The 17145-nt window shown below is 40.1% G+C and overlaps 1 protein-coding gene and 1 pseudogene across 27 annotated transcripts in view; both read right to left on the reverse strand.

Moving 5' to 3' along the window:
* The window catches only part of PARD3 (par-3 family cell polarity regulator), a 708800-nt gene that overhangs the window by 374136 nt on the left and 317519 nt on the right, over positions 1 to 17145 (reverse strand). The gene's annotated exons all lie outside the window — the stretch shown is intronic.
* LOC104008154 (elongin-B-like) lies at positions 6842 to 7995 on the reverse strand (annotated as a pseudogene).

Consider the following 17145-nt stretch of genomic DNA (forward strand, 5'->3'; position numbering starts at 1 on the left):
CGGAAAGCAGCAGTTCACAACAATGACTTTTCCTCTTTTATATATATTTTGGTGTCCCTATTTTGCTATGGTAGAGATACCATCCGGCTACTTCAACCAATACATATTTGATTAGCATCTAACTAGACATCATTATCCTAGTGATTTTCAAAACTAATAAATATGGGGCCAAGATGTTGAGAGTCATTTACTGTAGAAAAGTAGAAAAAAAAAAAATCACTGTAAAGTGAATCCCATTCTGACCATTCATTCATTTATTTGAGACAGGGTCTTGCTCTGTCTCCTAAATGGGAGTAGAGTGGTACAATCATAGCTCACTGCAGCCTTAAGTCCTGGGCTCAAGCGATCCACCCGCCACAGCCTCCTATGTAGCTGGGACCACAGGTGCCCCCCACCATGCTCAGCTACAGGCACACACCACTGTGCCCTGCTAATTTTTCTTATCTTTTTTTTTTGAAACAGCATCTTACTCTGCCTCCCAGAGTGGACTGCAGTGGCACCATCATTGCTTACTGCATCCTTGAGCTCCTGAGCTCAGGGAATCCTCCTGCCTCGGCCTCCCATGTAGCTGGACCCACAGGTGCCCCCCACCACGCCCAGCTAATTTTTTTATGTTCTGTAGAGACAGGGTCTCACTTTGTTGTCTAAGCTGGTCTTGAACTCCTGGCCTCAAGTTATCCTCCCGCCTCAGACTACCAAAGTGCTGGTACAGGCATGAGTCATCATGCCCGACCTGGCTAATGTTTCTATTTTTTAAATTAATGGGTCTCGCTACATTACCAAGGCTGGTCTCAAACTCCTGGCCTCAAGCAGTCCTGCTGTCTCAGTCTCCCAAAGCGCTGGGATTACAGGTGTGAGCCCCTGCCCCAGGCCTCTGACCATTCAAAAAGGAACAAATCCTCTAACAGATTGCTACTCCCCAGCGATTGGCTCAGGACAGGTAAAAGGCAAATGTTAGTAAATGTCCAACAGGGACAGTTAGAAGAGTACTAAATACGATGAGAAGCCCAGATGAAAATAACTAAAAGTATTTACACACCTGGTACCAGAGACTTTCACTGAGAGAATATTATGGAATTATTTTTCTAGATTCTTTTTGTACTTTCAGAAACATACCTTAATGAGCAATGAGGAGATTGAAGCTGAGACCAGGGGAATATAAGATGGAAAGAAACTGAGAGAAGAAAAAAGAAGCAAGTTAGAAGGAGGATAGAGGGGCATGTGAACAGGTAAGAGTGAGCTATTTTCCTTAAAATTAAAAAAAAAAATGCAAGGTGCAGTGGCTCACGCCTGTAATTCCAGCACTTTGGGAGGCCAAGGCGGGCAGATCACCTGAGGTCGGGAGTTCAAGACCATCCTGACCAACATGGAGAAACCCTGTCTCTACTAAAAATACAAAAAAAAAAAAAAAAAAATTAGCCAGGTGTGGTGGTGCATGCCTGTAATCCCAGCTATTCAGGAGGCTGAGGCAGGAGAATAGCTTGAATCTGGGAGGCAGAGGTTTCGGTGAGCCAAGATCGCGCCATTGCACCCCAGCCTGGGCAAGAAGAGCGAAACTCCATCTCAGAAAACAAACAAACAGAAATGTGTTTCTCTTGCAGATGATAAACAAAAATGAACAAAACATGAGAAAGAAAAAAGACACTTTGGGAGGCTGAGGCAGGTGGATCACTTGAGCCCAGGAGTTTGAGACCTGCCTAGGCAACATAGTGAGACCTCGTCTCTACAAAAAATACAAACATTAGCTAGGCACAGTGGCAGGCATCTGTGGTCCCAGCTACTCTGGAAGATGAGGCAGGATAATTGCTTGAGCCTGGGAGGTCATGGCTGCAGTGAGCCCATTTTATGCCACTGCACTCAAGCCTGGACGACAGAGTGAGACTCTGTCACCAAAAAAAAAAGAGAGAGAAAAAAAAAACAGAAAAAAGGGGGGAAGCTTATGTTATTGTTATTTATAATATTGTTTTTCCTCATATATGTGCTGAGCAGGAGATGTGCTACCTTTCTATTTCCATACGGCCAACAGCCCCAGCTAGAATGTAAGACCCACAAGGGGATTGAATGTATCTTTCTTCCTCACTGTCTCACCCTCAGTGCCCAAAACAGTGCCTGGAAAACTAAATACAGTTGATTCTAGTTTTGCACAATAGTTATGTTATATAAAGTAACTGTAAACACTGAATTAGCAAATACTCAACCACTGCTCCTAGGAGAACTACAAGGTTAGGTGGAGCCTCTGACCACAACCCTATTGTTCACCATTCAATACAGAGCCTTGCCTTAGGTGTGATCTGTATAAAGACATCTTAATTAATATATATTGCTGATTAAACTCACGGCCAACAGGACTATAACTCATACCTGAACAAAGCTTACCTAATACATATATTTTCTCCAGAAGGTGTATCACAGACTAACTGTGCTTAAGAATGCTAGACAGCATGTTGGTATTATGCTTGGGTGCCATTTTAACAGCAAAATCACCAGCAAAAAGCACGAAAAAGATGGCACCAAATAGTCCATGAAAAGGACACTTTTTTAAAATATGAAAACCAGAGCAAGAAGGCAGTTTCCCATTCTTCAGCCTCAACTGGAAACATATTAGTCAAGTGACTCAAACTGTTTGCCATCCAACACATGTTCATGAATGAGCACAAAGGTGCCCCAAGTATTAATTTAGGAGCTACAAATAAATTTTAGCAAACAGCTAAAATCACAAATATGGACTTCACAAAGCATGAGAATTTTAGGTAAATATTTGCTAAATGAACGACTCTCATAAATCTTTAAAGGAACTATACCACTCCCTCTGTCAGATTCCATTCCAGATACTGCTCTTGTGCTTATTTTCCTCATAGGCAATCTTTTGACAGGAGTGTGCTGTTTCATTGCTCCTCTCCAGTACTCCACTAACATAGTTTTTGTTGTTGTTGTTGTTTTGCCAAGAGTGTCATAAATGTCTTTCCCTTTATCAACCCATATTTTTGAGCCCCATGTCCCTAGGATCTCATAGTATACAACATAGACCTGGTCTCTGCCCTCGTGAAGTTTTCAGTGCCCTGGAGAAGGTAGACATGATCCAGCACTTCAGCGTGATCCTGCTGCTTCATAAGTACACAGCACTACAGGAACATCTAAGAGAGGCACTGTCTTTAAGAGCTTTAGCAAAGACTTCAAGTGAAAAATAACTGCTAAATTTTACCTATGAACCTTTTGCATTCTCCTGCAGGCCACCTCTTGTGGAAAGCCTCTGACCACTCCTCCACAAGCTCCTTTCGTGGCTGCCAGATCGTGTCATTGTGTTTGCCACGCTGCCCTCCTAGGTTTTAGGACCTTCCTCCTCACTGGCAACCCACTCCTAGACAACCCCACCTTTCACTGTCATATCCACAGAGGCCAGGCCCTTAAAAGTATCTGAGACAAGTCTCAATCAATTTAGAAGTTTAGGCCGGGCACAGTGGCACACATCTGTAATCCCAACACTTTGGGAGGCCAAGGCAGGCGGATCACCTTAGGTCAGGAGTTCGAAACCAGTGTGACCAACATGGTGCAACCCCATCTCTACTAGAAATACAAAAATTAGCCGGGCGTGGTGGTGCCCACCTGTAACCCCAGCTACTCGGGAGGCTGAGGCACAAGAATCCCTTGAACCTGGGAGGCAGAGGCGGCAGTGAGCCAAGATCATGCCACTGCACTCCAGCCTGGGAGACAGAGCAAGACTCTGTCTCAAAAAAAAAAAAAGTTTATTTTTGCCAAGGTTAAAGATATGCCCCCAACACAGCCTCAGGAGATCCTGAGAACGATTGCCCAAGGTGATTTGTTACAGCTTGATTTTATACATTTTAGGGGACAGAAGTTATAAGCAGACATCAATCAATACATGTAAGGTGTACACTGGTTTAGTTTGGAAAGGTAGGACAATGAAGCAAGGGATTCCGGGTCATAGATTCAGAGCTTTTTGACTGTCAATTGGTTGAAAGAGTTAAGTTATTATCTAAAGATCTGGAATAAGCAGAAAGGAGTATCTGGGTTAATATAAGGGGTTGTGGAGCCCACGGTTCTTACTATGCAGATGAAACCTCCAGGTAGCAGGCTTCAGGGAGAATAGATGGTAAATGATTTTTAATCAGACTTAAAAAGGTGTCAGACTCCTTGCGAGAGAGATTTGCGGGGCCATTTCAAAATACATCAAAGAAATATATTTTGGGGTAAAATACTTTGATTTCTTTAAGGTCCAGCTACCCGTCATTTTGTTATATATTTTATTGCTACAAAGAGACTATAATGTGGCTGTTTAAACGTTTTGGGTTTTTTTTTTTTTTTTTTTGAGACAGGGTTTTACTTTGTCACCCAGGCTGGAGAGCAGTGTCACGATCATAGATCACTGCATCCTTGAACTCCCAGGCTCACACGATCCTCCTGCCTCAGCTTACCAAGCAGCTGGGACTACAGGTGCCTGCCATGATGAGTGGCTAATTTTCTTATTTTTGCAGATACAGTGTCATGTTGCCCAGGCTGGTCTCAAAATCCTGGGCTCAAGTGATCCTCCTGCCATGACCTCCCAAAGTGTTGGGATTAGAGGCACAAGCCAGCCTGTTTTAATGTTAATGCTGGTCAGTAATACCTGAATTCCAAAGGGAGGAGGGTATAAAAAGGTACATCCAATCCCCCTTTCCCATCATGGCCTGAACTAGTTTTCAGGTTTACATTGGTATGTTCTTGGCCAAGAATGGGTCCATTCAGTTGGTTAGGGGTCTTAAAATTTTATTTTTTGTTTACAGTCTGTTTTGGTTTTGTTTCAGGGCAATGGTGGTGGTGCCTGGCCAGATGAATGGGGCAGAAGGAAGAGAATACATGAGCAGAGAAAACTGCAGGTGCAAAAGCCAGACACTGAAATTCAAGAGAATTAAAGAAACTACAAGAAATTCGGTATGGCTGTACCAGACGTGACTGGAAACAATGTGATTAGAAGGTGACAAAGCAAGCAAGGTAGCTCTGGATGAGGCAACTCAGTGTCTTCTAAGTCAGAGACTGTCAAAGGCTGATGTGCACAGAAACCACCTAGGAATCTTGTTAAAGAGCTTCAGTAGGTCTGGAATGGGTAGGATCTGAAATTCTGCATTTCAATGTCCTGGTGACATCAGTGCTGCTGGTCTGAGTGACCATTACCCTTTTGTGACTCTGAGCAGCAGGGCTATGTCATACTATATACATATAATTGCTATATATAAAATAAATATATTATATATGTACACATATATAATTCAGCTGTGATTTTTAAAAATGTGAACTTCATACTGGCAGTCACGGATCCTCATCATTTCTCAGCTTGATTTATTCTATCTCTCCAGGCTTGGCCGTCTCCAAGTCATCCTCTACAAAGCACTCATGATACCTTTTGTAAACCACAAATCAGACGTCATAACTCAGAATTTTCGGTCTGTTTGGGGCACAAGACCATTTTTGTACCCTCTGTGAGCTGAACAATGTCTCTGCACCCTTACACTCAACTGGAACACCCTGCAACTACAGAAGGCCAACGAGGCTTCCCAGTTCTCTCTTCTGGGCCTCTTCTCACTCACTCTCTTCTCTAAGGTCGGCCGGGCAGGCATTGCCATCTCTGAGAAGTTTAAAAGGTTTCTACAGCCTAAGTGAAATCATGCTTGACTTCACTTAGATCTGGTACTTTCTCATCTGTCTGCCTCATTAAATTTTGTGATTCTACCCCCAGTTTTTAATCCAGCAAAGGACACTGAGAAAATGTTTGTTAAAGTGTTACTGTATAAATAAATTAAGAAAATGAATGATTTCCATCTTGAGATACAGGACTTCCATCTATCTCTGTCCTTTTCACATTGATTGTCTCAAGTATTGAAAGGGCAATCTCTGTAGCAAAGAAACAATTACAGATGTTAGAAGGCCCCAGAGAACAAAAAAAAGGGTTTTCTACCAGGAAAAGGACAAAGAATTGCCGCTTCAAATACTGGTGATAAACTCCCTGGCTAGAAATCCCATCCAGGTTTTACTTTTTTTTTTTTTTTTAAACTATTAATTTTGCACTATGGTCCTTCATGCAGTGCTGACTCCCCTATGAGAATATCTGAGTGGGAGTCAATCTAAATTAATTCTTCACATATAATTTTATAGGTATATCTGCATCAAATTCCTCATATCATATCACTTCCATTTTACCAATTTAGTTCAACAATCACGTAATTAAATTTTAAAATTATAACTTCATCTAACAAGTAATTTGTCTTTCAAAAATTGACATTGACTATTGATTGCATTCCAGATATTCTCTAAATGCTCAATGCCCTCTCCTTTGACATTTGTCTTATATTATTATATTAAGGATTCAAATACAGCAGTAACTGTCAAGCATTATTTCCCCCATTTCTTTATCATTATAACCTTTACTCCACAATACTATATAAAAGCGTAATCTTTTTCTCTTACCTGGGGACTAGCAATTTGCCAATTTCATTTGCCAGTTTTCTGTCACCTCAGGATGTGCGTTTGAAGCTCCTGCACTTTACAAGATTTTATAATTATCCCAGTGTATGTTGACCATCAACAATTACTTCACAGCAGCAAGCCTCTCTACAACTATGAGGTGTTAAACTTCCACTGTAATCTCCATACTTCATTTTTATCAGAGCTGGGCTTTTCATCTTGCACATGAATTTTTTATTTTCATTTTATTTATTTATTTTTTGAGACAGAGTCTCACTCTGTCACCCAGGCTGGAGTGCAGTGATGCAATCTGGGCTCACTGCAGCCTCAACTTCCCAGGCTGAAGGGATCCTCCCACCCCTGCCTCCTGAGCAGCTGGGACCACAGGCACTGGGATGCACATGAATCTTCATGGTACTAAAACCCTTTTTTTTTTGCCCCCGACATCTAAATCTCTTTTACTGGGGGAAGTGGGCCTCTCACGGACACGCAGAGTGCCCTCTGTGCACGGCTTGCTCGTGAGCACTGCTTCCTGTGTCCTGGGGCTTCCTAACCATGGGATGTGCAGGGCCTCAAGGCCGTCGTCCGCCTGGAAGCCCAGCACCGCTGTGGCCGGGGCTGTGGCCGTGCACTTCGGTTGGTGAAGCTACACTCTCCCAGCGTCTTGCCAACATCCAAGAGCTGGTCATCCCTGTACAGCTGCTGAGGATGCCCTCGACGATGCACTTCAACTCAAACACCATGCTAGACACCCTGGCATCTGTGAAGATGGTGATGCAGTGGCGCTTGATCATGAGAAACACCCTATCTCTGTGGCCACCTCTCCCCTTCAGCACACATGCGCGGCCATGTTGCGCCGGGTTCCCAGCAGCCAGCACCCACAGCCCAGCATGCCATGCGCATGGCCCCGCCGCTTGCCCGCCCCACTAAAAGCTTTCTAAGGAGGTTTAAAAAGTTTTTCTTTCAAAGACAAATATCTACAGCTGGGCGCAATGGTTCAAGCCTGTAATCTCAGAACTTTGGGAGGCTGAAGTGGGAAGATCATGTGATGTCAGGAGTTCTAGACCAGCCTGGCCAAGATGGTGAAACCCTGTCTCTACTAAAAATACAAAAATTAGTTGGGCGTGGTGGTGCATGCCTGTAGTCTCAGCTACTAGGGAGGCTGAGGCAGGAGGCAGAAGAATCGTTTGAACTGGAAGGCCAATAATCCCTCCAGGATGTTCCATTCTGGTGAGGACAGGACAAAGCATACACATGTGAACACAGACTACGCCACGAAGAGATCAGTGCTAGGAACAAAAACGAAGTAAAGGATCGGATGCTGCCGGAAGTTGAAAAGCTTTATTTTCTACAGGGGGAGTATGACGGAAGCACTTTAAAAACATTCAAATGGCTCATTATCCACTTCTCTGTCTTAACTGTTCCAGTTTCAAATTAATTCCTTACCACACAACCCTGTACACACTGGCGATTAATAAAGCCATTTGGCACCAACTGGTTGCTCCAAGGCGGCAATAAGACTTCATGGCTCTGAAACATATGGCTGCGTGTCTGTTTATATTACCTTCAAAGTGCAGAGATCTTTCATAGCTAATCTAAACCATTCATTCTCCTCCTTAAGGAAAGAGTAATGTAAAAGTAAACATGCCTTGATCATTTATAATAAGCCAATTAAGTCTGTAATCACTAACATTTGTTGAGCATTTACTATGGGTTATGTATATGCTAAGAACCTTAATGTCATGACTGATCAAATCCTCAGAATAAGGCTATAAAATAGGTTCTATTATTATTCCCATTTTATAGGTATTCCTATTTTACAGGTATGAAGACTTGGTGTTACAGAGATAAGATATCCTGGCAAAAGTTAATCTAACAATAATTAGTGGAGATAAAAATCCAAGCCTCAGTCGTCAAGCCACAGAAAACATGCTCCTATCCAGTATGCATGAAATCCAGGAACACCAAGAACTGAAAGAAAGACTCTCTGGTTTATTTGCACCTTTCTTACCTACATCTACCATCACTGCCATCACACGGTAGGAGTGCAGTAAATGCACATTAGCTGAACTCAACCACACTGCAAGTCAGAGCTGGAAGAAAAGACACTATTCATTAGACAATGACTCATCTCGTGCTTGGATCTTGAAATCGTTCTTCACAGGGAAAAAGAAAGACCATGAAAAACATTTTAAGAATGAAATAAGTTCCCTTTAGCTAAGACGAGCAAACAGAAAATTCATCACAATTTATTTTATTATTAGGGGATTTGTGAGAAGAAATGGGGAGTAGTACATTGAAGGAAGGGCACATTACAGAGAGAGAGAGACAGAGAGAGAGAGAGAGACAGAGAGAGAGGGTGTGTGTACACAAAACAAAATGCTCGTGCTTCATATCTATGTCAGGAACATTTACTGGGATTAACAGAAATGAGTTGGGTGCCCTTAATCTATACATTCACAAAGTATGTCACTAACATCTTTGCCTCCCGAAAGTGCTGGGATTACAGGTATGAGCCACCATGCCCAGCCTGTCAATACAGTCTTGTGTATTTTCACCAAAAGAGTCTCCCCAGTCAAATGTTTAGTCAATTTAAGATAATATACTTAGCACTCAGTATAGACTCTTTCTTACATATACTGCTCCTATACTAACCTCAACAAAAAGTGGAAAATCCAGGGCAGTACTTAAGACCTCCCCATCCAAACGTCACACTTGTTTGTATACTCTTTGAGTTATATATGTAGTTCTAACACTTCACCAGTCATTAAAATGACGTGGGAATACTCTGTAAAATGCTGGTTCCAGGATCCCCATCAGAAATACTGAAAATTTGGTCTAGGAAGAAGCCCAGGAATTACTTTCACAAGCTCTTCAGGTCATTGTAACATGCAGCCAAGACTGCTCTAGAAGAGAATTATTGCTCTAGAAGAGACAGCATTGCATATCAGCCCTAAGGGACCTCATGAAAAATACAGATTCTGAATGAATAGGTCTGGATGGGGCCTGAGACTCTGCATTTCCATGAAGTCCCCAGATGATGGAGTCACTAGCCACACCGGCTATTTAGATTCAGCTCCTCAGTTACCCTTGCCTCATTTCAAGGGCTCTACAGCTTCATGGAGTCAGTGGTCACAGGATCATCCAAAATCACATCTCTCTGAAATTTTTTTAGTATTAAGCAATGTAATTAATTTTTTAGTATTAAGCAAGGACACTGAATTTAGCTAAAGTATAATTAAATAACCATTAACTATATACTCTCAGTTCTATCAACTCAGAAAAGATCTGAGGGATTTCCACTACTTCTTTCTAACTTTAATTTGAAAAAGTTATATAGAAATAATTGTTTTTCTACTTAACAAACATAGGGCAAAATAATCTGCATTTTCTAACACCTCTTTGAATTTTTTCATGAAATATGTTTATGTTTGTCCCTCTTGGGAATGATAACACATGCACATGACTCCCCAAGGAAGTAAACAAATTTACAGAAGCATTTTTTTATTAAAGTGCTATATTTAGAACTAGCTCACTGTGACAATTCAAATCCTATTGCAAATTTGTATACAAAACAAGAAATTTCAATAATAATCAAGGAAAACAATAATTCTCTATTTAGCATCTTAAGAAAACCAAACAAATGCTTGGCTGCTTTTTAATTGAGGAGATAAAGCACTTTAATATTGATAAAATGTTTCTGTTATTTAAGTAGCACTTTTACAACTCTAAAGCCAAGAACTTTATCCATAACTTTGCCAGTCTGTCAGACAACCAGGCAAACAGAATTCAACCCAGTCGTGGTTTCCTAGGCAACAAGCACAGATAGAACCACTGGGGGGGAAAAAAAAAATGAAAACAAGAAAAAGCATCGCAGCATTTCCAGTAGGCTTAAGAAATGCATTTTAATTGTCAAAATGTCACAGACAACAATATTGAAAATCATTTCCTTGGAAATGATTCAAAGCAGAATGCCATTTTCATTACAGCAAACGAGGTGTGGAAAAATAGAAAAATTAGATTCCCTTCCTTTGCTCTGAATTAAGTAGGGATGGTGATCAATCTTATTTGATTTTACAAAATGTATCTACATTAGTACGGATTTCTAATATGCCTTGTTAGTTTTCTCTGCAAATATTACCATACATCGAATCAACATAAAAAGAAGAGTCATCCAGGATGACGGGCCAGCATAGGATGAAGCATGTGGCTGAAGATCATCTGCTGCAAAGACAGGCTCGCACCTGCTCAGGTCTTAATTCACAGGGTAAACCACACACTTCAAAACACAGATTCAAACAGAACAAGGCTGTCCATATTCACGCATGGCTCTAGTTTCCTCACCTATAACAAAAAGGGCTTACCTTCTATCTTAAAAACTTCTGTCCCTAACAGCTTTTGATTTTTAGAAATAAAATATAGAAGGGCTGTTCTGTCTAGAAAGATTGCTTACAAAATAAATACTATATTCTAAAGCATTTTAAAACTTTTTCTTTATAGGACCTAAATATTGACAGTTAACCTTTAGAAAATAATATTTGAAATGTCCTACCACATGGCTATTAAAATGTCTAAAATTTACACCAGCTTTTGTAACCGTGATGGCATTTACTCTTATATCTTTGTCAGAAACATTTACTTGGATTAACAGAAATGTGTTGGGTGCCCTTAATCTACACTTTCACACAATATGTCACTATAATCTTGTGAAATCATCTGTATTTTCTTCCAAAGAATCTTTTCAAACACTTAGTCAATTTAGAAACTTAGGTCGAATTGATTAAGTAATTCAGTCAAAACTACCAATATAGTAGCTGCAGGCAAATATCGCTAAAGCGTTTTTCTGATAATTCACCTCTCAATGATTGAAAAATGAGGGAATGAATAGCAAAATGGGAAATCCAAGAACGAAAGTGTTTACCATTTTTTCTGTCTACCTTGTATATCCACAAAGCAAGATTAATGTATTATAATTCATTTTTCTGAGCCAACCACCTGCAATTGAACTTCATTAGATCAATGTTAATGCCTTGCACTACTGGAGTGGTGTTGAGTATCTGGCTGCATTTGTGCATATTTCCCTTTGTGATACATACTTCTCCTCATATAAAAGCTAGTACAATGCAAGACATGCAAGTTATAAAAGAATAAGTTGATAATGCAAAGCAAAGTAAATGCCCCAAAATGGAAGCACATGCATACATTACCTTATTCCAATGTCTTCAATCAATTCAAAAAAATGTGACCTGTCTGCGTGTGGCACAGGGGATCTCTACTCCTGGCTCATACCATTGCATGAGAGAGAATTATTAAATTTTCAGGAATTTCTGAGACTTGATGGTTAAATAAAATTATTAAAAATTATAATACAGGCCAGGCATGGTGGCTCATGCCTGTAATCTCACCATTTTGGGAGGCCACGGCAGGCGGATCACCTGAGGTCAGGAGTTCCAGACCAGCCTGGCTAACATGGTAAAACCCCATCTCTACTAAAAATACAAAAATTAGCTGGGTGTGGTGACAGGCACCTGTAATTCCAGCTACTCGGGAGGCTGAAGCAGTACAATCACTTGAACCTGGGAGGCGGAGACTGCAGTGATCCAAGATAGTGCCATTGCACTCTATCTAACCTGGGCAACAAAAGCGAAACTCTGTCTCAAAAAAAAAAACAGAAAAGAAAATGATAGTACATAAACTTCCAACCAAACTATATTAAAACAAAGATAATACTCAAAACTCTTCATGTTCTAATTATTTTACTATATTTTATGAGTATCTACACACATGATGCATCTTCTCCATCTATTATCATGGAAATACCATATTACGGTTTGCTCATGCATCTCATCCCAACTCAACATTCAGTGACATCAATTTGGAAGCCTGAATCTGGCCATAATACTCATATTTACACCATGGAAATGGGAAAATGTGACAAAGCCACGTTTCTGCGGTTTTCAGAGAGCCGGCTATTAAACATTTCCCAACACAGCAGTGGATCTAGAGAACCCACACAAATTCCCTACTCTCCCGTAGTCACTAAAAATACACGGCGCTACAGGATTATGTAGCAACTCTATGGAATCCGGAAACACCTACTGAAGAAACTGTTACTTGACCAGATGCCTATGGCATAAGTAAGGCTAGACAGGAGAGCACCAAAGAGAAGTTTTACCAGGCAAAGGGAAAAGAGAGTGCCTAGAGTTAAGCAGGAAGAAGACTCATCCAAGAAATTCAGAGGCCCAGCGTGCTAGTCATGAGGTAGAAGAGACAAGGCTGCAAAGACACAAAACAATTCTTATACACTTGAACAAAACATACCAGTATTCTTAACCGTACTGGGAAGCTACTGAAGGTTTTTAAGCATGGAGGTAGAAGGAAGAGAGATGTGAATTGTTAAACGATCACACTTGACTAAACTGGAGAATGGATCAAAAGACTGCCCAAGAAAAGATGCAGAAAAAGTGACCAGAAAGCAGGTCCAGTGCCTCCAAACTTTCCTGATAACATAGCCCTGTTAGGAAAATCTTTCTGAGCATGCAGCTGTATAGGACTTTTATTTAATGATCATTTAAATGCTCAATTCCACTAATAAAAACATTATTTAACATATACAAGGAATAGGAAATTTTACAATGTGAGATAATAAAATACAGATATGTTAAGTCCTGATATTTTTTTAATAATTGTTGTTCCCCTAATCCCCATGTTGATCAAAGGTCCCCATTTGTTTTCCATGCCTCAATGGTTCTGCATCACACTTCAGAGATCACTGATGAAGTCAGCTTTGGGAGATGAAATGTAGGATGCACTGGTAACAGGATTGATAAGGTCTGCAAAGCTGGAGCCGATTCCACTGTCAGGGAAGACCAAGCTCATGCTCAGACATTCCACACTAGGAAAAACCTCTTCAAAACTTAGCACCATGACTGTGACCAATTTCCAGCCCCCCAACCCAATTTGCCTACTGAAGACAACACAATGGTTGAGCCCAATTTCCTGGCACTCAATTTCGCAGGGGGCAAAAGAAAATGTTAAACTCATTGAGATACCACTGCTTCCTAACTATCTGTACTCATAAACAAAAAAAGCAAAAACAAAAAACAAACAAAAACCCACAACTCAACACAAGCACAGTGGTCACTGTGTTCTGGCATCCTACTGCAGACAAGCAGATCTGCCCATCATTGCTTCTGACACCTGCCAAGTAAGACCTCATCCAACACACAGTCACAGTGCCCACAGAAACGTCAGGCTACAGTTCTGTAAGAAGTTCATCGGAGTCCAAATAAAGGAAAATCTGAATTGGCAAGGAGAACCCACATTTATTGGTACCCTTGGAAAGATTAATCACTCGGATAATCAAGGGTAGACTCACTACATTTTCAGACATAGCTGTGAAAACTGAATTTAGAGCCAGCGTGCTCTTGATGTTAACTTACTTTAAGCATTTGCAAAATAAAAGCAATAATTCCAAATAGTGGTCTCTGATTACCCTTTCCCATTAATAGGGGCAAGGCTACTTTGAGAAATGACTGATTCCAGGTATGGGGCAGAAAATATATTAGAAGAGCATGAAACACACTGTCACAGCAGAAAGTGAGGATGCTGCTACCAACAGCTCTCAGGAGTCAGCTTAGAGGGGTCTGGCTATTCAAATGTGGGGCAACTGAAACATCAGCAAGAAGAATAATGCAACCAGCTGCAGTAATAACTATGTTGATGCTTGTGAGTTCTTAATGATATCTTTTAAAAAGAAAAAAAAAAAAAACAGTAAACATGAACCGTGAGGATGTGGCCCCAGAAAACCAACTTATTTTTTCTGAAACCAATAAAGGAAGAGGCTAGCCATGGTGGCTCATGCCTGTAATACCAGCACTTTCGGAAGCTAAGGTGGGTGGATCACTTGAGCTCAGGAGTTTGAGATCAGCCTGGGCAATATGGCAAAACCCTGTCTCTACAAAAATACAAAACTTAGCTGGGCATGGTGGTGTGTGCCTGTAGTCCCAGCTACTTGGGAGGTTAAGATGGGAGGATGCTTGAGCCCAGGAGGTCTTGGCAGCGAGCCAAGATTGCATCACTGCACTGGGTGTCCAGCCTAGGTGACAGAGTAAAACCATGTCTCAAAAGGGAAGAAGAAAAAAAAAAAAAAGAAACAAAAACAAAACTGATAAAGAAACAGATGAAATTAAGCATTTGGCCTACACTTTCCATATGAACTGTATACCTCAGAGTAACTGGCAAGAATAGCTGAGAAGGAAAAGTTTCTGTTTATAGAAATATTCCCCTACTAAATAAAAGAATTACAGTAATAACAGGTAGACAGATAAAAGATCCAGGTAATAATTACCAGGGGCTGCTCACAAAATGATGAACAACCACACTGTCCCCATCTGCTGATGGAACCATACAACAATGCCTGGAGATAATATTATTACAAATTGAAATCAGAGTTATATTAAGACTCTACATCCACCTATCAGTTTATAAGAAACACCGAGGTTATAGAACATGGTAGATACCACACAGATGGATTCAGCGAAGTCAAGACAGGAGGAAGCTGCACGAGAAAGCAAACCCGATTTCAATGAAGAAACTGAAACACATGCACAGGGGTCAGGCAGGAAGAACAACCTATAGACTAAAAGAATCCAAAGAGATATATCGATCAAATGTAAGGTGTGGATTTCGTGTGGATTCTAAACCAGCCAAATATAAAGCAACATTTACAAAACATTCAGATATTTTAATAACACTATTACACATAGCTTAAGTATTTTTGTTATTAAACAGTACTATTTTTAACGTTTCATATTTTTAAAATGTATACTAAAACGTTTTCAGAAGAAGTGACATGAAGTCTGAAATATGTTTCAAAATAATCCTGTTTGGATGAGTTCGTAGGAGTATAGATGCAGCAAGATTAGCCATAAATTAATAATTGTTAGAGCTGATAGTTGAGCTGTATGTTTAAAATTTTCTGTAATAAAAAATGAAATAATGTGATCCAGCAATGCAGGTTATAAAGACTAGTGGAAAATATCCAATGTAGTAACGCTAAATACCACCGGTCTTCCTATCTGTTGGTTCCACATTCATGGATTCAAACTGAATCCACGGACTGAATCTCAACAGATTGAAAATACTTGAAAAAGAAAATAAAAATAACAAATAATGCAAAAATTAAAAATGCAAATAAAAACAATATAGTATAACAACTATTTATATAGCGTTTACATTGTGTTAGGCCTTATAAGTAATCTAGAGATGATTTAAAGTGTACAAGAGGATGTGTGCAGGTTATATGCAAACTATTACACAATTTTAAATAAGCAACCGAGCATCTTCAGATTTTGGTATCTGCAGGAGTTCCTGGAACCAACCCCCAAGCGATACTGAAGGATGACAGTGAGAGCTTTTCCTCACAATTAAGGTTATATTTTTTTAAAGAAAAGCTGCCTAAAGTCACACGTTCACCATAATAATTTCTACAATATTTTCTGCACTACAGTGTAATAAATCTCTTTGGAACAGGTTGTGCTGACTTTATACAACATTCATTGAGAAGAGGTATGGTTTTACTGAAAAGAATTGCTAAATCAAGCCTCCTAAAATGCTGTTCCTCACAAGTTAAATGAGCTAGGAAGCAACATGAAATTTAACAAGATGATCAGTGGGTCAAGATGTGGCCTCAACTCAATTTACTTAGATGTGCTTTGACTATGAAAAGAAGTAACAAATACTATTGTAGTGTGATTTTTTCCATCTTTAAAAAAGATGAAACACAATTAATTATAATAAAGTTACACATGTAAAACAGTTGCATTTTACCCACACATACTTAGATCTTGGAAAATAATTCAAGGGGCACCGAAGCAATATACAAAAACCGTGACAAAGAAATGTAAAGAAGTGCTTTTTCCCCCCTCTCCTACCTCCTCAAAGAACTTCTTATATTATTTTGATTTCCATAAGATATACTACTATAAGATGTTCAAAAAGATTATATTTACCAATAAGATTGTAGGTAAGTAGGCAGAAAAAAAAACCAAAAATTTCAAATACGAGTAGCATAGAATCGAGAAGCTTGAAACCCATAGGAACTGACAGCAAATTATAAGAAGCAGTCAGATGTAGAAAGAGACACTTCAGTATTTCTCAGCTTCATTTGATTAATAATTCTTTTAAAAGTCTGAGGGAGATGCATAAGTGTGGTATGTAGGTATTCATTTCAAAGACAGTGTTTAGGAAAATAAATCTAGAAAATAATCCATGGAATATAACATTTCATTTATTTAAGACATTATTAGTCACTGTCCCATGAGTTTTATACACATCATTCTCATTTCATACATGCCATTTATGTCACGCTTTATTCCTGCTATGAATACTTGAAGTAAAAAGGCCACTATCCCCTGGGCACAGACAGTGTTGCTCACACCTGTAATTTCAGCACTTTGGGAGGCCAAGGCAGGAGGATTGCGTGAGGCCAGGAGTTCGACACCAGCCTGGCCAACATGGCGAAACGCTGTCTCTACTAAAAATACAAAAATTAGCCAAGTGTGGTGGTGCACGCCTGTAATCCCAGCTACCTGAGAAGCTGAGACACAATAATCTCTTGAACCCAGGAGGCGGAGGTTGCAGTAAGCTAAGATTGCACCACTGCACTCCAGCCTGAGCAAAAGAGCA

The sequence above is a fragment of the Pan troglodytes genome, chromosome 8, assembly GCF_028858775.2.
Source record: "Pan troglodytes isolate AG18354 chromosome 8, NHGRI_mPanTro3-v2.0_pri, whole genome shotgun sequence".
Classification (NCBI taxonomy): Eukaryota; Metazoa; Chordata; class Mammalia; order Primates; family Hominidae; genus Pan; species Pan troglodytes.